The sequence below is a fragment of the Panthera uncia genome, chromosome D2 (genome assembly GCF_023721935.1).
Source record: "Panthera uncia isolate 11264 chromosome D2, Puncia_PCG_1.0, whole genome shotgun sequence".
In the NCBI taxonomy this organism is placed as follows: domain Eukaryota; kingdom Metazoa; phylum Chordata; class Mammalia; order Carnivora; family Felidae; genus Panthera; species Panthera uncia.
The window spans coordinates 47,721,454-47,744,083 of NC_064818.1; the positions used below are offsets into that span (position 1 = coordinate 47,721,454).

The 22,630-nt window shown below is 42.7% G+C and overlaps 2 long non-coding RNA genes across 2 annotated transcripts; one reads left to right on the forward strand and one right to left on the reverse strand.

The window, feature by feature from the left end:
* The first annotated feature begins 451 nt into the window (after positions 1 to 451).
* LOC125933378 (uncharacterized) lies at positions 452 to 7,474 on the forward strand. The gene is made up of 2 exons (XR_007460939.1): positions 452 to 512; positions 7,272 to 7,474. It is a non-coding gene; the product is annotated as an uncharacterized LOC125933378 (long non-coding RNA).
* On the reverse strand, positions 6,956 to 18,176 carry LOC125933372 (uncharacterized). Its single transcript, XR_007460933.1, has 3 exons — positions 17,706 to 18,176; positions 13,351 to 13,455; positions 6,956 to 7,735 (listed from the first exon to the last, which is right to left on the reverse strand). It is a non-coding gene; the product is annotated as an uncharacterized LOC125933372 (long non-coding RNA).
* Positions 18,177 to 22,630: the final 4,454 nt, after the last annotated feature.

Sequence of the window (22,630 nt, forward strand, 5' to 3'; positions counted from 1 at the left end):
CTCTCTCTCAAAAATAAAGATTTAAACAAAAATTTTTTAATCAAAATTTTATTCCAAAGCTATCAATTTTCAGGCATGTTTTACAGCACAAGGTCGAATACTACTCCTAAGTAAATATTAGTTGGTTAAAAAAAGAAAGATTTTTAATTTTAACAACACTGAATATTAAAGTAGCGACACAAGTCTGGAGATCACAAAATGAATGTTTCAAAACACATATGCAACATTTACAGGAGACTTGACATGTGATAGAGTTAAATTTTGTGTGTTTAAGGTAAAGGGGATTTTGTATAGTAGTATAACAAATATTGACCTCAATTTGCTGCTCAAGAGTTTTAAAAATCTATGACTCCCAACAATTTTTTTAAAATATTAAGAGAATTTCATTATTTTAAACTTTGTATATAACATATAACTTTGAAATATTTATTCACATTATTTTAAATTTGCAGAACTTAAATTCCTGTATGTGACAGCAATATCCTTAACCGGCAGTCTTTTGCACAGTTCAGGTATGTGTGAATTTCAGTCACTATGGTTTAGTTAAATAACACTGGCCCCACAACAATATGATTCTAATTTCAGCTACCACTTTATATTAACTGAGGAATTGCATGAAGTAGAATCTCAGCTGCTAGGTCTTCAGTCTACAAATCACTAATAACGGCTGCACATCACGATCAGTGACAAGTCACATCCCTTCTTTCAAAGTCTGCCGGTAATCCGTCACTAAATCTGTTACTCAGTTCACACTGAGAGAGCAACAGTTGGAGTTGTGTGGGCTCTTTGTCTCCCATTGGTAAACTGTTTTGGTTACTGAGAATTGCAGAACTCTCAGCACATAATAATTCCATCTGGACCTCTGCTGGGAGACAAACTCTAGTATGGCATCTACCGGCATCAGGCTGTGTCCCTGGGATGACCCCAGCCACTCCCATGCCCACCTCCCTACCCTGCCTGCCAGTCACACACACACACACACACACACACACACACACACACACACACACCATTAAAATGTTGGGCCAAAAAACTCAACTCTGCCAGAATTTGCTGTTTGTGCCAGCCAATAGCGATAGGCCCCTAACTTCCTTTTCTTAGAACATTTACTAATTAGGAATTCTTCCTCTGTCCCTTTGAGATGTACATGTACCACCAACTCAGAAGTGTCTCTTCAAGAACCTGAAAGCCATTTCCTTGAAGTGTATCCATCAGGAAGGATAGGGCCTCTGTCTCCCAATCTCTGTGCGAGGATAGAATTCTAAATTAAATAATTACAGCTGCAGCTGACCTAATCGCATTTATACTTTTTAATATTTCACTTCTCTGACTCTACTTGAGCCTCTGCTTTCCCCCACCACATTCTCCTTTTAAAATATTCTATTACCTCCTGGCACATAGGTGGCTCTGTCGGTTAAGCATTCAACTCTTGATTTTGGCTTAGGTCATGATCTCACAGTTCATGAGATTGAGCCCCACATAGGGAGCTGCTCAGAGTCTGCTTGGGATGTTCTCTTTCCTCCCTCTCTGCCACTCCCAACTCTCTCCCTCTCTCTTTCAAAATAAATAAACTTTACAAAAATCCTATCACTTCTGCACAAATTAGAATAGAGCTCAACCCTTTCCTCTACTGTCAGTAACTACTGGATAAAGTCTATTTTCACCACCTTAACTAATGTCTGGCTGTATTTATCTTTTTTTTTTTAATGTTTTTTTTTTATTTTATTTTTGAGAGAGACAGAGCACGAGTGGGTTAGGGGCAGAGAGAGAGAGGGAGACACAGAATCTGAAGCAGGCTCCTGGCTCCAAGCCATCATCACAGAGCCCGTTGCAGGGCTCGAACTCATGAACCGTGAGATCATGACCTGAGCAGAAGTCAGACACTTAACCGACTGAGCCACCCAGGCACCCCAGCTGGGTTTATCTTTGACATTACCCAGAAGAAAGGAGATGGACTTCCCATTCAAAATTGGGTTTGGGTGTCAAAAGTGATGGCACCCCACATGCACAAAGAGGGTTTATCACTCATCTAATGAGGCTTTCTGGAGCGAACAGGGATAGTTTCCATGCAAGTCCCAAAACGGCTTAAGAGAGCCCTAAAACGACTGGCTTAAGGGTTTTATTGGGCTTAAGGGGTGGGACTGACATGTGGGCTCATGGGCTTGTGTGACTTGAAATTCCCTCCAGAGTCAAAGAGGGGGATTACCTGGGCTTTCACATCAGCTTGCCCAGACGTAGGGCAGGAGGAGAAGGAAGACTGGTGGAGCTTAAAAGCTGTCATTGTTGCATCCACACGACTCCTGAAACAGAATGCTACGGGCACTGGTGACAGTCACAACAAAGTTTATTGCAACGAGAGGCAAGGCAAACCGATCAATCGGGACCGGCACTCTTGACCAGAGTGCAGTCTCGAACAGCCGGAGTGCAGAAATTTTTTTTTTTTTTAACATTTATTTATTTTTGAGACAGAGAGAGACAGAGCATGAATGGGGGAGGGGCAGAGAGAGAGGGAGACACAGAATCGGAAGCAGGCTCCAGGCTCTGAGCCATCAGCCCAGAGCCCGACGCGGGGCTCGAACTCACGGACTCACAGACCGTGAGATCGTGACCTGAGCTGAAGTCGGACGCTCAACCGACTGAGCCACCCAGGAGCCCCAGAGTACAGAATTTTTATAGCCTACCACATCGTCTTATTATCACCTGGGAACAGAACAAAGGAATAGTTCCCAGGTGGAAACAGTTCAAACAGGCCCTTGCCCCAATCCAATCAAGCGCTAATCCATCCCTTGATTGATAGGATAAGGCTGTTATCTCTTAACCTATGGTGTTAAAACAAAGATGTTATCTCTTAAGGCTACCGGTTAGCCCTACCCTTACAGTCATCAGTCAAAGGTCAAAAATGGGTCGGACTATTACACCAACCCGTGGCATTAAAAAAAAAATAGTAATTAAGAGGAAATTGGACAACAAGGATGAAATTGCAGCAAAGACAGCAAAAGTTATAATGCTGGAATGAAATTCAAGTTGAACATAGAGTTACAGAAGGAAGAGCTGGCCAGGGGGGCACCTGGGTGGCTCAGTCAGTTAAGTGTCTGACTTCGACTCAGGTCACAATCTTGCGGTTTGTGGGTCCGAGCCCTGTATTGGGCTCTCTGCTGTCAATGCAGAGCCTGCTTCGGATCCTCGGTCTCCCTGTCTCCCTGCCTCTCTGCCCTTCTCCCGCTCACACTCTCACTCTCTCTCTCTCTCAAAATAAATAAATAAACATTTAAAAAAAGAAAAGAAAGAGCTGCCAGGGAAATTTCGACACTGTCACCATTTAAGAGGCTCTAGATTTACAGCCAGAGGAACTTGCGGAAGGGGAACGCATCCACATAAATGAGGGAAGTGATAAAAGGGATGAAAATGTCCCAAGGAAGTGATGCTGTTTTTCTGGGTTTGTTTTTTCTAAGTAACTGTGTTAGACTTCTGTCTGCTCAATATGTGGATGTCCAGAATTTCAGAGGGTATCCAGCAAACTGCTTGTGCATAAATGAAAATAGTGGGACCAGTGCCCCTTCCCAATTCAGTTCTTCGGAAATTGCTACAGAGTCACACGCTTGCAGGCAGTTTATTATTTAGTGTTGCCTAGCAAATAACCCACAATTTGGTGGCTCGAACAACAAATGTTTACTATCTCACACCATTTCTGAGCGTCAGGAGCAGCTCATGTGTGCACTTCTGGCTCAGGTTCTCTCTTGAGGTGGCACAGCAACTCTCAGCCAGGCCTCAGGCACCTGAAGGCTTGGCCAGGCCTGAAGCATCTGCTCCCAGGCAGACACACTCACATGGCTATTGGCAGGCGCCTCAATTCCTTGCAGGGTGAGCCTCTCAACGTGGCGACTGGCTTCCCTCAGGGCAACCAATCCAAGAGAGAGAGACGGAAGCCACAGTGTCCTTTAGAACCTTGCCTCAGAAGTGACATGCCACTTTGTCTGCATCCTGTTGATCACATAGGCAACCCTCACTCGATGTGGAAGGGGACTATACAAAGATGTGAATATGGGGGCAGGATCACTGAAGGTGACAAATCACCCAGAAGGAAGATGACGGTGTGAGGGTGTCCTCTGTAGAATGCAATCAGGGCTCTGTGTGTGTGTGTGTGTGTGTGTGTGTGAAATCCTTTACTCCCATCCATGTTTCTCTTCTAGATGTTTTGCTGCATTTCTCTTTCATTTTTCAACTCTTCCCTTGAATTTTGGTTTTATCCTTTATAGTTTAAAAAATGGCCCAGATACATTTTTATGGTTGAATGTATATTTTATACAAGTTCAAGTTCCAGGCTTGGTGAGTTTTCCTATTTTTTTTCCCTCTTCCAGTGTGAGGGTTGCATTTTGTGAGAGATGGACTCAGGGAATGCTGCTTTTTTTTTTTTTTTTTAATGTTTATTTTTGAGAGAGGGAGCAATTGGGGTAGGAGCAGAGAGAGAGGGAGACAGAGGATCAGAAGCAGGCTCCAGCTGACAGCAGAGAGCCCAATGCAGGGCTGGACCTCACAAACTTCAAGATCATGACCTGAGTCAAAGTTGGACACTTAACCAACTGAACCACCCAGGCGCCCAGTAAATTCTGCTTTTGAACTTGGTGGAGAGAAACACTGACATGTCACTGTGGGCAAAAGGGATGCGGGAGGAGAGAGGAAGGAATTACTTTTCCCAGTCACAGGATAAGAGACCACATGTTCCCTGCCCTCTGCTTTTAGAGGTCTTTTAAGGGACCATATGTTTTGGCTGGACAGCTGACTGGTAAACATGGATATTACTGCCTGACACAGCACAGAAGCCCATGTTTTCTATTATTTGAGATAATGGCCTCTAGTATATATTGAAGCAAATGCTTAAAATGGGAGGCTATGGTCCCTAGTCATCTGTAACTTGCATCTATTGAGAATCTGTACATTTCAGGCACTTTCCAAATGCCTCGTCCTGAATATGACTGAAAAAGATGAAGTTCAGGAGCAGGAAGGCCAATTGGGAGGCCATTACAATAATTCATGTACAAAATGATGATGGTTGCTCGAATCAGTACAGAGAGAAGTGGAGTGAAATATGTATTTTAGGGTACAGCTGATAGGATTTTCTGACAGTGTATGATGTGAGAGAAAGAGAGGAGTCAAAAATGACTTTGACCTTTTTGGGCCTGAGTAATTGGGCAGATGGAATTGTCATCATTATGGGGAAACTCTAAAGGTTTGGTTACCTGCTGAGAGTAGGATGATTTTGAACTTATCATCTAAATATGAACGCTTTTGAGAATGAATATGACTGCTATTAGTCACTAGGCCTAGATGATAGGAGCGGACTGAGACTGTCCCTTTCAGACCAGGGAGGATGGTTTCCTTACTCACAGGACAGGAGAAGGTACTGGATGTTGAAATAACTGATATATGAGATAAGTATAAATTAAAGCATCTGGAAGAATGGAAGATCTTTTTATTTTATTTTTTTTAATTTTTTTTTAACGTTTATTTATTTTTGAGACAGAAAGAGACCGAGCATGAACGGGGGAGGGGCAGAGAGAGAGGGAGACACAGAATCGGACGCGGGGCTCGAACTCACGGACTCACAGACCGTGAGATCGTGACCTGAGCTGAAGTCGGACGCTCAACCGACTGAGCCACCCAGGCGCCCCTGGAAGATCTTTTTAAATATTTATTTATTTCTTTAGAGAGAGTGGGGCAGTGTGAGCAGGGAGGAGCACAGAGAGAGGGAGAGAGAGAATCCCAAGCAGGCTCTGTGCTGTCAGTGCAGAGTCCCAAATGGGGCTCGATCCCACAAACTGTGAGATCATGACTTGAGCCAAAATCAAGAGTCAGACATTTAGCTGACTGAGCCCCCAGGCGCCCCCTGGAAGGATGGAAGATAAACTAGACTATAGTCACATGGTACGGTTGCTGAACACATGAAGAAATCAGGAAGATTAGTTGTTTCTGAATCTGAAGTGATCTGAATGACAGAATGGTCACCCAGGTCCAGCTACATGAGTGGAGGTACATGATAGGCAAAGTTAGCCAGGTACGGGGTTTGACCAAATGGTAAAGCAAGAATGGAGGGACTAATAATGATTGAGAATCAACATTAAGCTGGACAAGTAGGGAAGGGGGACACCACTGGGTGAGGGACATCTAGAAATGACAAAGTCTCAGACATGATCAGGTTCTGATTGTTCTCCATGCCCGACGGTGGAGATTACCAATGAGACTGTATGTAAATACTCTTCCTTCTTACCCTTTCACACTCTTGGTTATTTTTTAAAGGTGAGGGAGGGGGGTCTAACAAGAATAGGACATTGGCGGGGCACCTGGGTGGCTCAGTTGGTTGAGCAACCAACTTCAGTTCAGGTCATGATCTTGTGGTTCGTGAGTTTGAGCCCCGCGTCGGGCTCCATGCTGACAGCTCAGAGCCTGGAGCCTGCTTCGGATTCTGTGTCTCCCTCTCTCTCTACCCCTCCCCGGCTCATGCTCTGTCTCTCCCTCTCTCTCAAAGATAAACATTAAAAAAAAAAAATTAAAAAAAAAAAAAAGAATATGACATCGGGGTAAAACTAAATCTATACATTTATTCAGTAAACTAATTATCATATCAAGAATACCTCTTTCTCTTCTGTGAAATATTTTTTTCTTCCCTGATCTGATTCCCTTTCACCTAAAATGGTGAAATGGTCTAAAATGACCTGGCAGTGCTATCCAATAGAAATATAATGTGAACCATATATGTAATTTTAAATTTTGTAGGGGCCATGTTAAAAATGTAACAATAAACAGTTGAAATTTGGGGCACCTAGCTGGCTCAGTCAGAGGAACGTGAGACTCTTGATCTCGGGGTCATGAGCTCGAGCCCCATGTGGGGAGTAGAGATTACTTAAATAAATAAAACCCATTTAAAAAAAAGAAACAGGTGAAATTAACTTTAATAACATTTTATTTTTTTAATATTCAAAATATTATTCCAATATATAACCAATATAAAAATTACCAAGATACTTCACATTTTTTATTGCAGTGTCATACTTCTAATATTTATTTCACATACTTTCTTCACTTTGGATTTCACAAGCCACTAACTCTTTGAGTCTCAGTTTCTTAATCTGTAAAATGCGAACACTAATATCCATTTTATCAGGCTGACCTGGGGTTTAAAAACAATATATGCAAATCAGTTGCAGCAATGCATGCCCAGTAGAAGATGCTTATAAACAATAGTCGCCCCTTCTTCCATTAATCCTCTCATCTAGGCTGAGAGAAGAGTAATCATCCCTTACTTGTGAATGGGAAAACCGAAATGCAAGAATGATTGACAGACGTGTCCATATTACCACGGTGAGAAAGGATTGGAACACAGTTACTCTGCTCCCGGCCCAATCTATTCACTCATTTACATCCAAACACTGTAGCTTCTGGGGATGAAGCAATAAACAAGACAAACTTTCTGCTCTCATAGAGCTTCCATTTTAATGGACAGAAAATCAACAATAAATATGCCGTGTGGTAGTGATGCAAAATAAAGCAGAGGGATGAAGATTGATGTGTGGTGAGTGGCGGAGCCTTTTACGTAGGACTCAGAGGAAAGCCCATGTGATGAAGTCGCATTTGGGTAGAACTCTGAAGGAGGCAGGGGAGTGAAGCGTGTTGGCATCTGCGATCAGATCATTGTAAGCATGACTGGTGTGATCTGGAGACAGCAAGGAAGCCAGAGGGGCTGGAGGAAGGTAAAGTAGGAAGAAGAGATCAGACGGTGGGGTTGAGAAGTAGATCCCATAGTGCCCCTGTAGTCCCTTGTTCTTAGCACACTGCTGTCCTGCTCCTCAGAGAACTCGTCCAGTTTTTACTCCGTGACCCAGGAATTCTTCTCTAGTACTCTACTCCCCTTCCATCCTACCATTCGTTAGTAGGCATCGTAAACGCTCTGATAATAAAAGGATGTAAAATTGAAAATTTGACAATTCTCCTCCAGATAGATTGCTGGTAGGATCATCACAGGGAAGGTGTTGTCAATCAGGTATCATAGATGAGGAAATGGACACAATACAATGAAGCTTTTTTTTGGTCCTGGGTCTTCAATATCTGCTGTGTATATGACACTTAAGAGCATCTGAATTCAGATGCTAAATTTTCATCAGAAAGACTTAAGGGGCAAAATACATACATACATACATACATACATACATACATACATACATACGAGAAATACTTGAGGGGCACCTGGGTGGCACATTGATTAAGGGTTTCACTCTTGGTTTTGGCTCAGGTCATGATCTCACAATTCGTGGGTTCAAGCCCCACTTCGAGCTCAGTGCTGCTGGTGTGAGGCCTGCTTAGGATTCTCTCTCTCTCTCCCTCTCTCTGTGCCTCTCCCCTGCTCTCTCTCTCAAAATAAATAAACTTAAAAAAAAAGAGAGAAATGCTTGATCTATATTTAGATTTCATAAAGTTTACTATTGAAAAAATATTTATATACCAAGTTATTCCAGGCCCACTTAAAAGCTTTCCAGTAACTGAATCAAATATCTGTGTTTAAACTTATATTAAAATTGAAAGGAGGGGCACCAGGGCGGCTCAGTCGGTTAAGCGTCTGACTTTTGACCTCAGCTCAGGTTTTGGTCTCAGGCTTGTGAGTTCAAGCCTTGCATTGGGGAGTGACACACCCAGGATGGACGTTACTTAAAAAGATAAAAAAAAGAAGAAAGAAAGGAAAAGGAAAAGTTCCGTTCTTTTGTCACAGTAGTCACATTTCAAGTGCTCAACAGCTACATGTGGCTTCATATCAGATAGGGCAGTTTTAGGCAGACACGATCTTTTTAAAAAAAATTTTTTTTCTTAATGTTTTTATTTATTTTTGAGACAGAGAGAGACAGAGCATGAGCAGGGAAGGGGCAGAGAGAGAGGGAGACACAGAATCAGAAGCAGGCTCCAGGCTCTGAGCCATCAGCACAGAGCCCGATATGGGGCTCGAACCCACAGACTGTGAGTCAGACGCCCAACCGACTGAGCCACCCAGGCGCCCAGACACGATCTTTTTAAGGAGTACCTTTGTGAGTTTCCTAATTTGTGTTTCCACAGGGTTTGTATTTATCTCTTCATTATACTTACATCTCATTATAAGGGCCTGAGGGTTTTTATATCTTTTCTTGGAATTATACTCTGTGATATTTAAAAAGGTATTCCTTAGTCATCTTTCTAGCTCCAGTGCCTGGCACCATTCCTGGCCAAAACCGGGGCTTGGGCAAGTTATTATATTTAGTAAACACATTGGTAGTATAGTGAGTTAAATAGTGGCCTCCCAAGAAGATATGCCCAAGTCCTAACTAATCCCTGGAACCTGTGAAGGTGACCTCATTTGGAATAAGGGTTTTTGTAGGCATAATTAAAGGATCTCAAGATGAGATCATCCTGGCTTAAGATGGGCCCTAAATCCAACGACAGGTGTCCTTATAAGACACAGGAAAAGAGAAGACACACAGAGAGCTTATGACATACAGAAGAGCTTACAGACATCCAGAGACACACAGAAGACATACATACAGAGAGACAGGGAGAAAAGGCCATGTGAAGATGGTGGCAGAGACTGTAGGGCAGTCACGAGCCGAGGAATACCAAGGATTGCCAGCAGCCACCAGAAGGACAGAGGACTGGGATGGGCCCCTTTTCAGAACTTCCGGAAGGAGCCAATTCTGCCAACAGCTTGATGTCAGACTTCTGGCCTCTAGACCTGTGAGAGAATTTTCGTCTTAAGCCACCAGGGTTATGGCAATTTGTACAGCAGCCTTGGAAAGACAAGTAGCCTGTCTCCTTGCCACAGATCATGATCATGTCAGGAGGCAGAAAGTCTCAGAGGAGTGACTGAGATGGTAAATCATCTCCCTGGATTTTACTTTATTTTTTTTTTTCAGTTTATATATGTATTTTGAGAGAGAGAGAGAGAGTACAAGCAGGGAAGGGGCAGAGAGAGGGAGAGACAGAATCCCAAGCAGGCTCATGAACCGAAATCATGACCTGAGCCAAGATCAAGAGTTGGACACTTCACTGACGGAGCCACCCAAATGCCCCATCCTGGATTTTATTAATAACCAAAAGAGGGCTGGGGTGGTGCCTGGGCGGCTTAGGCGGTTAAGCCTCTGACTTCAGCTCAGGTCATGATCTCGCAGTTCGTGGGTTCGAGCCCCACATGGGGCTCTGCGCTGACAGCTCAGAGCCAGGAGCCTGCTTCGGATTCTCCCTCTCTCTCTGCCCCTTCCCTGCTCGTGCGCTCTCTCTCTCTCTCTCTCAAAATAAACAAAAGTTAAAAAAATTAATAACCAAAAGAGGGATCTTGTGACTGGAATATAGATAAGATGCCATGAGACTCTGAAGGTGATTTTAGAAAAGGAGCATGGAGAGAATACAATCTTGTAACAGAACTAAAGGTTTCTGATAGCCCCCTGCAACATTTTAGCTAATGATGGAACACCAAAAGAACTCCAATTAAATCTGGTAACCAATCAAGGCTATTTACTATCACTATTGCTGATATTGTCCACAAATTTTTATCAATGCAATAATTCAAGAAACAAAAGTAGATTATCTATTTAAAAAGAATTAAGTTTTAGGGGCGCCTGGGTGGCTCAGTCGGTTAAGCGTCCGACTTCAGCTCAGGTCACGATCTCGCGGTCCGTGAGTTCGAGCCCCGCGTCGGGCTCTGGGCCGATGGCTCAGAGCCTGGAGCCTGCTTCCAATTCTGTGTCTCCCTCTCTCTCTGCCTCTCCCCCGTTCATGCTCTGTCTCTCTCTGTCTCAAAAATAAACGTTAAAAAAAATTTTTTTAAAACAAATGAGGGGTGCCTGGCTGGCTCAGTCAGTAGGGCACCCGACTCTTAATCTTGGGGTGGTGAGTCTGAGCCCCATGTTGGGTGTAAAGATTACTTAAAAAAAAAATAAAATATTTAAAAACAAATTGAAAACCAAACTAAGAAAAAAAAAAAAAAACTACTAAAATACTAGCAAGATATTTGAACTATTTAATTACCCAAAAACTTTCCTACTCCCCAGTAATCTGATAAAATGTGACTAAATTCTAGTCGTATTGTAATAAATATAGAAGCATCGAGGTATTTGCTGAGAAGAGCATGACATTTATAAGGACAAACTCAAAACGGTGTGGAGAGATACAAAATAGAACTTGGTAAACGGGGTAAGGCAAGGACATGGGTCGGGGTGGGGGTGCATCTGAGCACTGGACAGTCTAGCTGGGTCCAATCCCAGGACAGCTGACACAGGCCAGCAGAGGGTGAACCGCTTCACCTTTCCAGCCCATGGATCATGGTGTTTCCTTTGAGGCAGTAAGGCCAAGGAACAGAATAGGTAACACCATACAGATGCGCAGTTGTACGATTTATTAACAGAATCGGCAGGAAAAGCAACAAGTTTCCAATGTCCAGAGACACTCTTCTCGAGAGCCTTCTAAGCCATTGCTTCCTACCTGTTTCTCCACCATCTTCACTTGTCACACAAATCCCTCATAAAACATTACTGCAAAACACATCTATGAGTTGGGTACCCTTAAGTTACTGATATTCCATTTGCTTCTGTTTCCCCATTTATAAAACAATAGCGGTGATATTACCATTACACAGACCATAAGGGAGGTGCTCATAGAATATATTTTAATTGCTGTTACTTCAACAGGGTCCCTAAGGAGGTTAAACTATAAATCATTTTATAGTTTTATATTTGGATCTGTGATCTGAGTTAAAATATAAGGCGTGAAGTTTCAATTAGGGTTTATTTTATCCATATATGGATATCCAATCATTCGGCACTGAATTATTAATTATTAATTAATTATTAATTAATTCACTGAATTAATTCACTGAATTATTAAAGACTATCCATTTTCCACTGAATTTCTGAAACTTTGTCAAAAATCAGTTGGCCATATTTGTGTCAATTTCTGGACTCTATTTTGTTCCACTAATCTATCCCTTCACTAATACCGTGCTATCTTAATTCTTATAGCTTTATAGGAAGCCTTAAAATTAGGTAGTATGATTCCTCCAACTTTATTCTTCTTTTTCAAAACAGTTTTGGCAAGGGGGTGCCTGGGTTGCTCAGTCGGTTAAGCACCTGACTTAATTTCAGTTGAGGTCATATCTCATAATTCCTGAGATCGAGCTCCAGGTCTGGCTCTGCACTGACAGCACAGAGCCTGCTTGGGATTCTCCCTGCCTTTCCCCTGCTCATCCTCTCTCTCTCTCAAAACAAATAAATAAACATTAAAAACAAAAGTTTTGGTGAGGCCCCTGGCTGGCTCAGTTGGTGGGGTGTGTGACCCTTGATCTCTGGGTCATCAGTTTGAGCCCCACGCTGGGCATAGAGCTCACTTAAAATAGTTTTGGCTATTCAGTTCTTTTTTCATTATATACTGTTTCTCTTTATCCCTGGTAATTTTCATTGTTCAGAAGTCTACTTTGTCTGATATTAATACAGTCACTTCAGATTTTTGTTTACTGTTCCATGTTATATCTTTTCCTATCCCTTTATCTAAAACTCCCTATACAGATTTTCTTGTAGATACTGGGTCTTTTTTAAAGCCATTCCAACAATTGCTGTTGTTTAATTGGTTTGTTTATGCCATTTATATTTCATGCCAAAGAGTTAACACAGCAGGCCTGAGCCTGCTAACTTTATCAAGGCCTGCTTGCAAGGCCAGCCCTTGGCTGGTATCTGAGAACATGCCTGGTAAATGGCTGCCTACACTTATAAAAAACTTTCCCTAAATGGTAAGGGTAGCTCACTGCACCTAAACAAACGTGTATGCTGACCACCTGCTTTCCTTCTGGACGTCTGGGATTTCAGTGACTGCCCCGAGTAACACTGGTACTTTGTGCCTCCGTGATTGACTTCTGAGAAAGATCCCGAATTCCTAGCTCTGGTGAGCTTCCCTCATAACAACAACTTGTTGCTGGGAGAATTCAGAGCATCCTGTGTGACTCCACTAAGAGGACTCTGGGAAGCTCAGGCCTGGTTTCTTCCAGACATCACCCCATGAACTTTTGCTGATTCTGTTTTGCATCCTCATAATGTAAATATATCTTAGCCACAAGTACGACTATATCCTGAGTCCTATGAACCTTTCTGTGAAAAATCGTTTATTTTAATTTGGTAATAGAAATTTTAGTTAAGTGTTTCACTCAGCAAAACACACCTAAAATAAACTAACAGTAAAAAGAAAGTTTTAAATTGAGGCTTCACAATTTCATATAATCACAAAGACCAAAACCCTACAGTATGAATATTATGTTTCAATTTTCAAATTTAATGTTATAAAACCTTAACTTACCTTAGAAGAAAAGATTAGGGGGCACCTGGCTGGCTCAGCTGGAAGGGCATGCGGCTCTTGATCTTGGGGTCATGAGTTTAAGCCCCGCGTTGGGTATAGAGATTACTTAAATAAAAATAAAACTTAAAATATATATATTAGAATGAAAAAAATCAAAATCTTAAAATATTATGACTCTAATAGCTATAATTGAATTTTTCAAAAGCATGTCTCTTGACTGTGTTTAGAGCATCATGGCATAAAAGTTTTATTTCACATAATCATTTTAATATGCATATATAATTGCTGACTTACACTACCACAATATAAATTGAAATAAGCTCAAAATGCAAGAGACATTTTGAGGCATTACAAAATATTAAAAAAAAAATTTTTTTTTAATGTTTTATTTATTTTTGAGACAGAGAGAGACAGAGCATGAGCAGGGGAGGGGCAGAGAGAGAGGGAGACACAGAATCCGAAGCAGGCTCCGGGCTCTGAGATAGCAGCACAGAGCCCAACGCGGGGCTCGAACTCACGGACCCTGAGATCATGACCTGAGCTGAAGTCGGACGCTTAACCGACTGAGCCACCCAGGCGCCCCGGCATTACAAAATATTAAAAAGGCAATTTTTAAAAAATACTGATTTCACAATTTCATGGTGCAAATCTGTTACACAGCTTCCACTTCTGTAATAACAGCTGCTCATTGTATAAGCTTAGACTTCAGTCAGTGGAGTTTTCCTATAAAACTAGCTATCTCAGGGGCAGCTGGGTGGCTCATTCAGTTGAGTGTCTGACTTCAGCTTAGGTCATGATTTCACAGTGCGCAGGTTCGAGCCCAGTGTTGGACCCTGTGCTGACACCCCAGAGCCTGGAGCCTGCTTTAGATTTTGCGTCTCCCTCTCTCTGCCCCTCCCCTGCTTGCACTCTGTCTCTCAAAAACGAATAAACACTAATTTTTTTTTAAAGAATGCAATGCATTTAAAAAAATGAATTGTATTTTTTATAGTAGCAATAAAATATGTGGAAATCTAATTAAAAAATATAATACTATTGGGACACCTGGGTGGCTCAGTCAGTTGAGCAGCTGACTCTCAATTTCAGCTCCAGCCATGATCCCAGGGTGGTTAGACCGAACCCCCTATAGGGCTCCATGCTCTGCTTAGGATTCTCTCTCTCTGTCCCTCTACCCCTCTCCCCTGCTCACACTCTCTCTCTCAAATTAACAAAAATTGTTTTAAATAACAATACCATTTATGATAGCTCAGCAAAATCAAAATTACTTAGGTATTTAACAAACATAACAAAACATATGGAGGACTGGTATGCTAAAAACTACAAAAAACTTATGAAAGAAATCTAAGATCTAAGTAAATGAACAGACGTACTATGCTCAGAGATTGGAAGACTCAACATAGCAAAGACAGATGTCAATTCTCTCCCAAAATGATATATAGGTTTCACATATTTCCTATCAAAATCCCAGCAATATTTTTTATAAAATATAAACAACTGTTCTAAAATGTATATGAGGAGAGCCTGGGTGGCTCAGTCAGCCAAGCATCTGACTCTTGATTTCGGCTCAGGTCATGATCTCGCAAACCTTGGGATCAGTCTGAGTTGGGCTCCCCACTGATAGCCTGATAGCATGGGTCCTGTTCAGGATTCTCTCTCTCCTCTCTTTCTGTCCCTCCCCCTGCTCATGCGCAGTCTCTAAATACATAAACAAACAAATAAACATTTAAAAGGGGGGGGGGTGGCTCCTGTAAGTCAGCAGAACAGAGAAAAGAGTCCAGATCTAGACCCACACAGACAGGGCCATTTGATTTCTTACAATGGAGCAAAGGCAATTCAGGAGAGAAATAGTCTTTTCAACAATGGTGCTAGAACAATTGTATAGCCATTTTTCTTCATACCCATATCTATAAAGAAAAAAAAAAAGATGGGGTGCCCAGCTGACTCAGTCAGTAGAGCAAGCAACTTTTGATCTTGGGATCCTGAGTTTGAGCCTCACGTGTAGGGTACAGTTTACTTAAAATTTTAAAAAGTGGTTTTTAATTTAAAAAAAAAACAACAGAGAGAACCTTGAACTAAATCTCACACCTCATTAAAAACAAAAACAAAAAACTCAGAATGAAACTTAAATGTAAAATGTAAAGGTATAAAACTTTTAAAAGAAAATATAGGTGAAAAAATCAAGACCTAGTGTTATGCAAATAGATATAATACCAAAAGCAAGATCCATAAAAGAAAAAGTTGACAGACTTGACTTCATCAAAATTAAAAATTCTTTTGCTCTGGGGGCACCTGGGTGGCTCAGTCGGTTAAACAACTACTTCTGCTTAGGTCATGATCTCGCGGTTTGTGGGTTGGAGCCCCATGTGGAGCCTGCTTTGGATTCTGTGTCTCCCTCTCTCTGCCCCTTCCCCAGTCGCACTATGTCTCTCTCTCTTTCAAAAATAAATAAACATTAAAAAAAAAAACCAACTTTTCTGCCTGCAATACTGTGGGGGAGAAGCAGAGAGAGAGGGTGACAAAAAATCCCCATCAGGCTCCACACTGTCAGCGCAGAGCCCAATGTGGGACTCAAACCCACAAATCATGAGTTCATAACCTGAGCTGAAATCAAGAGTTGGACACTTAACCAACAGCCACTCAGGCACCCCATACAATATTAAGAGAAGATGAACTATAAACTGGAAGAATTTTTTTTTTTTTTAAATTAGGCTTCATGCCCAGCACAGAGCCCAACATGGGGCTTGAACTCACAACCCTGAAATCAAGACCTGAGCTGAAATCAAGAGTCAGTTGCTTAACCAACTGATCCACCCAGGGGCCTCTGGAAGAAAATTTTGTAAATCACTCATCTGGACCTGTATTTAGAAAGTATAAGGAACTGTCAGATCTCAACAGGAAGGAAACAACCCAATTTTTTTTTTTAATTTTTTTTTTAACGTTTATTTATTTTTGAGACAGAGACAGACAGAGCATGAACAGGGGAGGGGCAGAGAGAGAGGGAGACACAGAATCTGAAACAGGCTCGAGGCTCTGAGCTGTCAGCACAGAGCCCGACGCGGGGCTCAAACTCACGGACCGTGAGATCATGACCTGAGCCGAAGTCGGACGCTTAACCAACCAAGCCACCCAGGCGCCCCTTCAACCCAATTTTTAAAAATGGGAAAAACACTTATTCAGATACGTACAAAGGGATATGGGGATGACAAGTAAGTTCATGAAAAGATAATCATTAGCCATTAGTGAAATGCAAATTAAAGCCATGATAAAATATGGCCATATAGCCCATTAGAATGGCTAGAACAAATATTTTAAGTTTCTAAAATGACAATATCAAGTACTAGTGAAGATGTAAAGCAACTGGAACTCTCATGCATTGCTAATGGGAATGCAAAATGGTACACACACTGGAAAAGTTTAGTAATTGCTTATAAAGTTAAATACTTTATAATCTAGCAATCCCACTGGGGTTAGGGAGGTAAATTGGTACGACTATTTTAGAAAGTATCTTTATGGGGGTGCCTGACTGGCTCAGTCATTAAGCGACCGACCGACTCTTGATTTCAGCTCAGGTCATGATCTCAGGGTCGTGAGATTGAGCCCCGAGTCCAGATCTGTGTTTATAGCATGGAGCCTGCTTGGGATTCTCTCTCTCCCTCCCTCTCTGCTCCTCCCTGCGTACACACACACTCTCTCTCAAAAATAAACTAAAAAAAATAAAATAAAATGATAGTATCTTTATGTGACGAAGTTGAATGTGGGCAATCCCTATAACCCAGGAATTCCACTGCAGGTATAATCTAAAGTAAATCTGGCACATGCGCTCCAGAAGACATATGCTGGTTCAAAGTACCATTGTTTATCATATCCCAAAATGGAAATAACTTATATGTCCTTTAACAGAATAGTGAAGAAATAAGTTGTTGCCTGCTTATTAAACGGAATATCATAGGGCACCTGGGTGGCTCAGTTGGTTAAGCTTCCGACTCCAGCTCAGGTCATGATCCTGAGGTTCTTGAGTTTGAGCCCCTCACAGGGCTCTGTGCTGACAGCTCAAAATCTGGAGCCTGCTTCAGATTCTGTGTCTCCCCCTTTCTCTGCCCCTCCCTGACACCCCTGCCCTAAGGAAGGGATTCCTCACACTTGGTCCCTCTGGATCCTCCTGTCTCCATCTCCCCAGACAGAATAGCGATTCCCCCACTGGAGCCAAGAACCTTGGCTAGCTCTACAACGACCCCCCCACACACACACACTCCAAACCCCAGTCCCATTGTCCCCACCCCCAGAGGGCCCAATTCTCTGCAGGTCCCCCTTGTACGACCCTCAGCCTCGGACCCGCCGCCCGTCCCGCCCCTCACATCGGACTCCGAGTCTCCACGCTCTCGCTCTTCTTCACATTCCGCACCTTGGTCGTCCCTCTGAGCACCCAGGGGAGGATGGAACACTGGGGACTAGGCATCTGTAGCTAAGGCAGTTGGCGCTTGTTTATTATCACCATGGAAACCCCTGGCATTGCTCCCCTGGCGGGGCCTCCGAAGGGTGGGGTCTGGCGCGCGGTAGCGCCCCCCCCCCCGCCCTTCGGGCACACGCAGCGCTTCCGGCAGCCCCGCTGTTCTGGGCTTGCCGGGTCTCCGCTCCACCCTGCACCCCCAGCACCCGGGAGCACCAGCACCGGGAGCCCGCGCCCCCGCTCCGCTTCCATATTCTCGCCAAACCCCACCTTCTTCCCCAGGAAGATGGAGCGGGAAGGACTTAGCGCGGCGGGGCAGGCCCTCAGTGGCTGGCTCCGGGGGCGGGGCCGCGAGGGCGCCATTGTGACGCGCCTGAAACGGAGCGGGGATTGGTCTGCCAAGCGTGGGCGGAGCCAGGGCCTGTGGGTGCGGACAGTGAGGTAGGGGAGTGGCGCCGCAGAACATTCCTGAGTCGCTGAGGCTGCCCACTGAGAAGCACTTCAAAGGGCGGGCCCCAAAGATGTCTAGATAGAAGACCACCGTGAGAGGAGATATGGAGTCGTTTCCTGTCGAGGGAGAAAGAGGGAACCAGGAACACCAGAGACATAAAGGCTGCTCAGAGGGCAGAGCATGAGGAGTGGGTGCAGGTTGTGCTCCCAGCTCTTGGGTTCCTACTCCGCACTGTCAGGTAGCTTCACCTGGCTCTAGGTTCCTCTGGAGAACAGGGCTTTGGCTTCTGGCCCGGTTCTCAGAGACAAAGCGCTGGGGTAGAGGATGTCATCGCTAAGATCTTCATTGCTGGAGAAAAGCGCCAGTTCGATGTCATTTGAGTTCCTCCTACATCCAGGCCACCAGTGTTTTTGCTCTCAAGACAGACTGAATTTGTACACAGTCGTAATTAGCAGTATGGGGGGCCAAAAGTTGTCATATTTCTGTAGCAAAAGCTGCTAAGCAGTCTTCTTTTGCTTTTCATCTTTAAAAAAGATTTTTCTTCAATGTTTATTTTTGAGAGACAGAGTGTGAGTGGGGGAGGGGCAGAGAGAGAGAAGGAGACACGGAATCTGAAGCAGGCTCCAGGCTTTGAGCTGTTAGCACAGAGCCAGACTTGGGGCTCGAACTCAGGAACCATGAGGACATGACCTGAGCCAAAGTTCAGGCTTAACCGACTGAGCCACCCAGGTGCCCCTGTTTTGTTTTGTTTTGTTTTGTTTTGTTTTAATCCTTCATTGTTTGATCATAACTACGCGTAGTCTTTGGTGGGCATCACCAATATGAATAAACTCCTATTTCAGAATTACACGTAAGCAGGGGCGCCTGAGTGGCTCAGTCGGTTGAGCGTCCGACTTCGACTTAGGTCATGATCTCACAATTCGTGGATTTGAGCCCTTCGTCAGGCTCTGTGCTGAGAGTCCAGAGCCTGGAACCTGCCTCAGATTCTGTGCCTCCCTTTCTCTCTGCCCATTCCCTGCTTGCACTCTCTCAAAAATGAATAAACGTTTCAAAAATGAAAAAAATTTAAAAAAAGAATTATACGTAAGCATACACAAAAAATAAAACCTTACAGGCTATAATGAGAAATCAAAACATTAAGGTGAATGGTAAAATGGGGCAAGGTCTTTGTATATAAAAAGCTTGCATGTGAAATGCAATGTGGCTTGTGTGTTGGGTTCTAGAATCATTGAAAGACATTAATGGTAAAACCAAATTAAAATCTATAGATTAAGAGTATTCTACCAATGTGAATTTCTTAGTTTTGACAAAGGTGCCATGGTTATATCAGACATTAAATATAAGAGAAATAGTAAAGGGTATGCAGGAATTCCCTATACTATCTTTGCACCTTTTCTGTAGATTTAAAATTATCCCAGGGGTGCCTGGGTGGCTCAGTCGGCTAAGTGTCCTACTCTGGATTTCGGCTCAGGTCATGATCTTCACAGATTGTGAGTTCGAGCCTGACGTTGGGGCTCTGCGCTGACAGTGCTGAGCCTGCTTGGGATTCTCCCTCTCGCTCTCTCTGCCCCTCTCCCGCTTGCATGTTTATTCATTCTTACTCTGTCTCCCTCTCTCAAAATAAATAAATAAGCTTTAAATAACCAAACTCTATCTTTGAAAAATAAAGTAATCCCATAATAAAAATTTTATTTTAAAAAAAGTATGAACAATTATCCTCCAGGAAAAGAGTTTTATTTTTGCACTCAGAGCGCTGGTGATAGTTATTATAACTTGAGTGATCTAGGTATGAGGGACAAAAATACAGTCAACAACTCTTTTGCCTCAATTCCAGCTTTTGGTTCTTCCCTACCCAACATTTCAGAGTTCCTTCCTCGGTCCCCACACACCTCTCTGGTGTGTAGCCATCAGTCACTGCAAGTGACCATACCTGGTCCAGGTACTGCCCCACTACTTTGTTGTGACATGGAAATAAGTCATTCCAGCATTCCTGACTGCTTCCTGAATGGAAGCTGTAAGTGGTAAGAACCACAAAGGTATGGGAGAAGTTGTGTCAAGGCATTTTCAAATTAAAGAAGAAGGAAACTGGGGCGCCTGGGTGGCGCAGTCGGTTAAGCGTCCGACTTCAGCCAGGTCACGATCTCGCGGTCCGTGAGTTCGAGCCCCGCGTCAGGCTCTGGGCTGATGGCTCGGAGCCTGGAGCCTGTTTCCGATTCTGTGTCTCCCTCTCTCTCTGCTCCTCCCCCGTTCATGCTCTGTCTCTCTCTGTCCCAAAAATAAAAAAAAATTAAAAAAATAAAAAAACGTTGAAAAAAAAAAAAATAAAGAAGAAGGAAACTGCCACTTTTACTCTGAAAACACATGAGCCTATCTCCTGAGCTTTCCTCAGTGAAGTGTTTCTCATGTGGCCCCCAGCCTTCACCCCAGGCACAGGAGTTAATTGACACTGTAATGGAAGGCATAAGACTGTAATACACCAACAAAACATGGAAACCAGATAGTCACTGGGGAACTAGGTAGAACAGCCCAGCTTTTCGCTGTAAAGGTGACTAGAAGTTTTCATTCAGGGAATCCTCCCATAGTAAAAGAAAGATAGATATAAATATTAAGAGCAGAGGGTGTAAATATTAAAACAACCGGGACTCAGAGATAAGTTTATCTTCTGGAATCTGGCGATTTTCATTATGCTGTAGGAGTGGAGGCTCCCAGTATAGCAGTACTGTCCAATAGAAACATAATGTGAGCCACATATGTAATTTAAAATTTTTCTAGGAGGTGCATTTACAAAAGTAAGAAGAAACAAGTAAAATTAATTGTTTAATGTTTGTTTATTTTAAGAGAGAGAATCCCAGGCAGGCTCCACACTGTCATCACAGAGGCTGATGTGGGACTCGAACTCACAAACTGTGAGATATGAACTGAGCCAAAATCAAGAGTCGGATACTTAGCCAACTGAGCCACCCAGGTGCCCCTCAGGTAAAATTAATATTAATGTTTTTATTTGTTTCAGTATATCTAAAATATTATATATGCAGTCAATATATAAAATTATCAATGAGACATTTTATATTATTTTTTACTGGATTAGACCTTTGAAACCTGATGTGTTTTTTCCACTTACAGCACATGTCAATACAGATGTTAAATTTTTATTGGTAAAATTTACATTTATGGGGCACCTGGGTGGCTCAGTGGGTTGAGCGACCGACTCCGTCTCAGGTCATGATCTCGTGGTCTGTGAGTTCCAGCCCTGCATAGGGCTCTATGCTGACAGCTCAGAGCCTGGAGCCTGCTTCCGACTCTGTGTCTCCCCCTCTCTCTGCCCCTCCCCCACTCATGTTCTGTCTCTCTCTGCCTCAGAAATTAATAAACATAAAAAATTTTTTAAAAATTTACATTTAAAAAAGTAGATTCGCATATCCATGTTGTTCCAAACATAGTTAAAAGTTTTCCACTAACTGAATTGAGTATCAGTATTTAAATTTATTTTTTAAATCAGTATTTAAATTTGAAATAAGACAAGGATGTGAAAAAATTGGAACTCTTGTGTGTTGCCAACAGGAATGCAAAATGGTATAGCCACTATGGAAAGCAATATGGAAAATCCTCAACCATATAATCCCGCAATTACATTTCTGGATATACACTCAAAATAATTGAAAGCAAGGTCTGAAAGAGATATCTGTACACCAATGTTCATAGAAGCATTACTTAACAATAGTCAGAAGGTGATAGCAACCCAATTTATTGATAGATGAATGAATAAACAAAATTTGCTATATCCATACAATAGAATATTATCCCACTTCAAAAGAGAAGGAGATTCTGAGACATGCTACTATGTGGATGAAACTTTAGGACATCATGCTACATGAAATAAGCCATCACAAGTTGAGTACTGCATGATTCCACTTACATCAGGTATCAAAAGTACTCAGATTTATACACCAGAAAGAAGAGCGGTGATGTTGCAAGGAACCGTGGGGAGGCAGGAAATGGGGGAATTGTTTAATATGTGTAGAGTTCCAGACTTTCAAGATGAAAAGAGTTATGGAGATTGGTTGCTCAACTTTATTACTATTTTTTTTTTAAGTTTTATTTTATTTTTGAGAGAAAGAGCATGAGCAGAGAAGGGGCAAAGAGAGAGGAAGAGAGAGGATCCCAAGCAGGCTCCGAGCTGCCAGTGCAGAGCCCAACAGGGGGTTCGATCTCACAAACAGCAAGATCATGACCTGAGCCAAACTGGACGCTCAACCAACTGAGCCACCCAGCCGCCCATGCACGACGTTAAATGTATTTAACAACACAGATCTTAGAAAATGGTTAAGATGGCCAAATTTTGATTGTATTTATTTAGAGAGAGAGAGCACACATACACAGGA